Raw genomic sequence first — 7,511 nt, forward strand, 5'->3', positions numbered from 1 at the left:
AAGAAATAAGCCTAGGGAATTTATAAATAAACAATACTGTGAGGTAAAAAGGATCAGAACCTGATATGAGGCATATAATTAAAATATAGAAGATAGGGACACCTGGGTGGTTCAGGGGTTGAGCATCTGCCTTTGACTTATGTTGTGATCCTGGGGTCCTGGGATTGAGTCCCACATGGGGCTCCCTGGGGGAGTTCTCCCTCTGCCTCTCTGTGTGTCTCTCATGAATAAATAACATTAAAAAAAAAAAGATGTTGCAACTTTATTTCAATAAACTTGAAACCTTAACAAAATGGATAAGTTCTTGAAAAATTTAACTTGCAAAAGTGATTCAAAAAGAAAGAATAAGCCAGATGATTTTGCCAAAAAATTATAACAAGTTTTAAAAACACATAATGATATCTAACACAAATTATTGAGTCTAGAAACAAAGAACACTCCTTAAATTTCGGCATGAGTGTAGCATAATCATGATGATCAAAATCTGAAAAAGACAGAATGAGAAAGGAAAATAACAGGTTATTCTCTCATAAATACAAATACAGGGCAGCCTGGGTGACCCAGCGGTTTAGCGCCACCTTCAGCCCAGGGCATGATCCTGGAGACCTGGGATGGAATCCCACATCAGCTCCCTGCATGGAGCCTGCTTTTCCTTCTGCCTGTGTCTCTGTGCTCCCTCTCTCTGTGTGTCTCTCATGAATAAATACATAAAATCTTAAAAAAAAAAATACAACAACTGATGAATTGCTAAACTCTACCTCTGAAACTAATAATACACTCTATGTTAATTAATTGAATTTAAGTAAAATAAAATTTAAAAAATAAAGATAAACACAAAGACCCAAAAGAAAAAAAAGCAAACTGAATATAGTGACCTATAACAATATGCATTATACCAATTGAATAGATCCCCAAAATTAAAGGTTGATTTAGTGTTAGCAATTTGTAGGGGAGCCCAGGTGGCTCAGTGCTTTAGTGCTGCCTTCAGCCCAGGGTGTGATCCTGGAGACCCTGGATGGAGTTCCACATCAGGCTCCCTGCATGGAGCCTGCTTCTTTCTCTCTCTGGATGTGTCTCTGCCTCTGTGTGTGTGTGTGTGTGTGTGTGTGTGTGTGTGTGTCTCATGAATAAAAAAAAGATTAAAAAACAATTTGTGTAATTAATGTCTATATGTAAAAAATTATTTAAATTCATTTTGCCAACATATAGTATTAACACCCAATGCTCATCTCATCATGTCCTTAGTGCCTGTCACCCAGTTACCCCTCCCCCTCCTCCACCTCCCCTTCTGTGACCCTTTGTTTCCCAGAGTTAGGAGGAGTCTTTCATGATTTGTCTTCCTCTAATTTTTCACCACTCAGTTTCTTCCCTTCCCTTATGGTTCCTTTCACTATTTCTTATATTCCATATATGAGTAAAACATATGATAATTGTCTTTCTCTGATTATTTCACTCAGCATAATCCCCTCCAGTTCCATCCATGTCAATGTAATTGGTAGGTATTCATCCTTTCTGATGGCTGAGTAATATTCCATTGTGGATATAAATGTACGTATAACTTTTTATGTATGTATAACATATTATGTCTGTATAATTTGTGGACATTGCTGCTATAAACATTGGGGTGCAGGTGTCTCGGCATTTCACTACATCAACATCTTTGGGGTAAATCCCCAGCAGTGCAATTGCTGGGTCGTAGGGCAGTTCTATTTTTTTTAACTCTTTGAGGAACCTCCACACAGTTTTCCAGAGTGGCTGCACCAGTTCACCTTCCCACCAACAGTGCAGGAGGGTTCCCCTTTCTCCACATCCTCGCCAACATCTGTTGTTTCCTGTCTTGTTGATTTTAGTCATTCTCCCTGGTGTGAGGTGGGATCTCATTGGTTTGGATTTGTATTTCCCTGATGGTACGTGATGCAGAGCATTTTCTCATGTGCTTGTTGGCCATATCTATGTCTTCCTCTGTGAGATTTCTCTTCATGTCTTTTGCCCATTTCATGATTGGATTGTTTGTTTCTTTGGTGTTGAGTTTAAGAAGTTCTTTATAGATCTTGGATACTAGCCCTTTATCTGATATGTCATTTGCAAATATCTTCTCCCATTCTGTAGGTTGTCTTTTAGTTTTGTTGACTGTTTCTTTTACTGTGCAGAAGCTTTTTATCTCAATGAAGTTCCAATAGTTCATTGTTGCTTTTGTTTGTTTCCCTTGCCTTCATAGATGTGTCTTGCAAGAAGTTGCTGTGGAATGGCTACATTTCTAACAGACATAGCAAGAAACAGATGAAACAGAAAAAATAGTTGTAACTGAAGGAAACTTAAGGAACAGCTTAAAGAAGGATTAATGGAACCCATAAGGGATAGTTGGACATCCCTTCGGTGACCAGTAGTAACCAGAAATCTCTAGGAATGAAAGGGCAAGGAAAGGAAATGCTTAGTGAGAGATGGAATTATGGAAGAAGATTTACCCATCAGTATTTGTAGCCATAGAAGAATGCATCCTCTGCCAGAACCATAAGTCCGAACTATGACCAATGAGGGCTGCCACTCTTCCATCTTCTGTTACTGTCTATCATTTGTCAGCCTCCATGAAAAACCAGTGGCAAGGGAACTTGGGGATGCAAGCATAAAAATAGGCCTTATAGGGAATAGAGCAGTAAAGGGCAGAGAATGGATTTGGGTGTTGACTTTGAGAATAGCCAGCTAAACCATATGATCATAAGTAAAAAGGGAAGTTGTATAATCATCTAGTTGGCAAACTTCTACAAAGAACTAACTAGATAGTAAATATTTTTAGCTTTACAGGCCATAGAACTACACATTTTTGCCACTGAGGTAAAAGCATGTGTACTAAACAAGTGTGTGTGGCTGTTTTCCAATAAAGCTATATATATTTTTTAAATGTGGCCTGGATTTGGTCTACGAGGAACCTAATATAAAAATGGGCAAAAGTCTGAAAGAAGTACTTCATAGGATAGAAAAGTGAGCATGACTAGCCCCTGCAAATATCATTTGTTTGTCCTACATACCAACTTTACATTCTTTATCCTGTACTCTGTCTAGGATCCTGGCCTTAGCAGAGTTCCCATTCCCTTTGACTTCCAGTTGGATTTAGCCAGTGAGGATTCCTGACTAAAGATCAGAAGGAGGGGGCGGGGGGAGAATGAAGTTGAGATATTTGTTCTCCTTGATCCCTTCCTCACTCTAGCTGTTTCTTTTAAGCAAAAGTTCCTGCTTTATTCTAGGTTTATTTATTTATTTTTTATTCTCTATTCTAGGTTTCCAGTAACCTTTTCCTCCTCCTGTCCTATTGGATCTAGGAGTGGAAAAAACTCTATTCTGGACAGTCTGGGTTCTCCTACATTCCATGCACATCTTTGTACTTAGTTCCCTTTGACTATCCTAACTTGTCATTTGTTCCCTATTGGAATCCTGATTTAGTCAATCAACATATTAATAGCCAGAAAAAAATGCAGATCAAAATCATTAAAGATGATTTAAAACCTACCATATTGGGAATAATTAAAAATATCAGCAAGGATATAGAGCAGATAATACAGTTATACATGATTGGTGAGTGTATCAATTGATACAACTATTTCAGAAAAACAATTTAGCATTATATAGCAAAGCTGAAAATGCACATGTCCATGATCCCACAATTTTGCACTGGGAGATATGTTAAGGAATGTTTATAAGAGGATTTTGTTTTATAATAGCAAAACATTGGAAACACCATAGATATCCATCAATAGAATGGATAAATAAATTGTGATATTAATATAATGGAATATTAAATAGTGAGAATGAGTAAGTTCTAGCTACATTTAAAAAAAAAACATGGATTAAGTCAGAAACACAATAGGGCACAGAAAATCAACTCACAGAAGAAGGTGACACATGGGCAAAGTTTTGAATAAAGTGAGAAAAGGAGCCATGTGGATACCTGGGGAAGAACATTCCGGAGATAAGACATAGCAAGTGCAAAGATGCTGCAGTGTTTCTGTGTCTGGTGTTTTGAGGAATAGGAAGGGACCCAGGAGACCTAGAACAGAGTAAGGGGGAGTAGAACAGGAGGTCATAGGGGCTCAGGGGTAGAATAAATTATTTCTGGCCATGTAGGCCATTGTATGGACTCTGCTTTAGTCTAATACAGGAGCTCACTGAAAGTGTTTGAGAAAAGTGACATGATCTGACTTATTATTTATTTTTTTAGATAATCACTCTGGGAGCTGGAATAAGAATGGACCGAGAAAGCGCATTAGAAGACTGGTTACGTGACTGTTGTGGTGATTCAGGTGGCAGATGATGGCCCTGAGCAGTGGAGGTGGTGAGAAATGGTTAGTTACCTGTTGTATTTTGAAGGTGCACAGGATCTGCTGACCCTGGAAGTAGAGGTTCAGTGGAAGAGAGGAATCTATGATGACTCTAAACGTTTTAGGCTTGCAGGACTGGAAGCCACTGAGATGAAAAAGACTAGGAAGAACAATTCGGGGAAGAAAAGAAGAGTTCAGTTTGAACACGTCACATTTGAGATGCGTGTTGTACATTCGAGTAGATCTGTTGGGTAGGCATTTGGGTAGAGTCTGGAGTCCAGGGGATAGGAATTCAGCATTCATTTATACACAGCTCAGAACTCTCCAGAATAAACTTTGAATTGATATGTGTCCCTTGGAGAGGCCAGGATATTCTCTTTGCTACAGAGACCTGCACTTGCCATGGACCTGCCCCATTTCTTGGTAATCATTGCTGAGGTAGCAATCCAAAGCATCTGTGACTGATTGTACATACTCTCTGGCGTTATTTATATTACCTGGCAGATCAAACACATGCTCAAGCAAGTTTCCTAGCTTTATGAATGATGGCAGCAGAGCACTTGGCCCCCTTCCCCCTTGTGATGGATATAGCTGATGCTAACAACACATCTAGGGGACTACAAATAAAGCATGCAAGTTCTCAAGAATCTTAGTCTCATCTGCCAGTAGGAACTGAATGAGACAGAGCATAAGTCTGCAGTGACATATTATTTTGTAATCAAATCGCACTTTGTCTCTGCTCAGGAATTGACAATCTGGTGTAATTTATATAGAATATCACTTTCCTATTTTTACCTCCATTTTCAATTTGAAAACTGAAGAGAGAACTCCCCCCCCCCGCCCCCAGAATAAGTATCAGAAATTCTTAGGAATATGTCCTATCCTACCTCACAAACTTGAAGTTATTAGTCTTCAATTCTAAATCTTCCTTTGAATTCCAGTCAGGACATAATAGAACCTGAAAGTCTTAGCATCGTTTATAATTTTACTAAGATACCTACATTGCCAAGGTCATTGGAATACAGGGCTTTGCTGAAGCAGTATGACATTTCAGTTCACTCGGAGAGGAAGCTGTGTTTGGCTTCAGTGGTAAAAGAGTTTTATTCCAACTGTGATGAAGGACTGGTCATATGTAAGTAGGGAAGCCAGAATGGGCACTGAAGGTAGTGAAGGAGCAGAAAGCCGAATGTTTTCTATTCTCCTCCCACACATATTCAGTTCCTTCCATAGCTAGATTCACCTGTTTCCCCATGGGGAGGCCTTCTGTCTTTTAGGTTTTGAATTTCACAGACTGAGGTTCCCTGAGCTGAGGAATCCAAAGTAGGCACTAAATCTATCTGATGGTGAGACAAGACACAGCAAGAGGACAGCACCAGGCAGAGAAATTCTGCTGTGGGGACACAGACTTCCACATACAACAAAAATGTTCCCATATCTGTGGGCCTTTACGTAAGCAAGGAAGGCAGTGTTGCAGGACACCTTGGGGAAGGGTATAGAGCGGGCCATCGATAGGGCATTTTCACAAGTGTGAAGCTAGGGAGTTCATGAGTGAGGTCCCTGGTAGGGAATGATTCATTATTTGAAGGAACGATGACTCCTATTTGGAAGATAAGAAGCCATTTCTAAATGGCCTCTCTCTAACTGGGATTCTTCAGGCTTTGAGGATACATGTGGTTTACCAGGCTTGAATATGATTGTGTGTATGTGTAAGTGTATAGAATTAACATGCCATAAAATCCACTCATTTAAAGTGAAAATTCAATGGCTTTTAGTATTCATTGTGTTATAATTTTGATCAATTAATACAGGAAATTTAATTGTAAACAACTTGACACCAGCCATGCTGCCAGCCACACTCTACTATCCTTCACCTTTTTTGGCCTGTTCTTCTCTTGAATCCTCACAGTCCTCCAGAGCTGCCAGGTTCTCCTGGGCCTCAGAGACCTCTCCTTCCTACAGGTCTTCCTCCCTGGTACTAGTGCATACACATTCACCTTGCTTATGTGAGATCAAACTTATGGTTCAGGGTAGGCCCAGGCCTCAGCCATGGTGTTGCTCAGTACACATACTCTCTCCTCGAGGTGACAACTGGAGGGCTTGTTGTGGTTGATGCCTACTTTGTGTTTCACTTCACCCTGATGCTGGTAAAGGCTGCGTTGACGTTGATGTGTCCCCCTGCCCTCCACCCCGCATACCACATGCTGCAAACCATGTACTTGTGGCAAGGGTCGTACTTGGCCATCTGCCTGGCTGGCTTGAAACAGGCATTGATGATCTTGGCTACAGACAGCTGCTCATCATAGGCCTTCTTAGCTGAGATGCCTGAGGGTCAGTGGCCAGGGGAGAGTGGGTGCGGGGGTAATGGACCAAGTTCCGAGTATTGTCAAATTGCTGAGAGGTGGTGATCTTCCCAATAAAATGATTGAAATTGGTATGTATGATATCCAGCTTACACTGACATATGTCGTAGATGGCTTCCTCAGTGACCATGAAGGAACAGTGAGAATGATCCAGGGTCATATGGGTGATCAGTAAGGAATTGTAGGATTTCACTATGGCTGTGTTTCCTGGAAGACTGGCAAATTGGAGTTTGGACTTCTTCCCATAGACCACCAAGAGCTGTTTCATGAGCAGGGGCACAAACCCAGAGCTAGTGCCGCCCCCAAAGCTGTGCAACATGAGCAATTCCCATAGCCTCATACACTGGATCTGCCAGTTTTCAGATCCAGTCCAGGTCAACAATCTCTTTGCCAATGATACAATGGCCTTTGGCAGAATTATTGCTTATGTCTTCTTTTCCAGGGATCAATACCAAACACCCAATTTATTTTTTATTTATTTTTTAATTTTTTTTACTTTTCTGAACCTAATTTTAATTTTCTCTTATTTCTTAAAATGGCACTAGGTTAACAAAATAGGCAAGTGATTTTGAATTACATTATTTATGTTTATTTTTGACTCCTTAAGGGCTCATGTAAAAAAAAAAAAAAAAGTAGCTAAACAATTTCATGGTTTTCTGTTCTTTGGTTAGAGAATAGTGACTCCAGCGAAGAGGACATGGATACTGTCAGTATCTATCTATGTGATACCTGCTATTATAGATCTTTTCAAGTACCTGAGTGCTTGGCATGATGTAGACATAAAAACTGGATGACTAGCAGCATTTTAAATTATTCTTCTTGAAAACACAGCCATTAT

General features: G+C 40.0%; 1 pseudogene; it reads right to left on the bottom strand.

The window, feature by feature from the left end:
* Nucleotides 1–6,218: 6,218 nt before the first annotated feature.
* Nucleotides 6,219–7,116, bottom strand: LOC140609833 (tubulin alpha-3 chain-like; annotated as a pseudogene).
* Between the last annotated feature and the right edge of the window lie 395 nt (nucleotides 7,117–7,511).

This window comes from Canis lupus, chromosome 2, assembly GCF_048164855.1.
Source record: "Canis lupus baileyi chromosome 2, mCanLup2.hap1, whole genome shotgun sequence".
NCBI classification, from domain to species: Eukaryota; Metazoa; Chordata; class Mammalia; order Carnivora; family Canidae; genus Canis; species Canis lupus.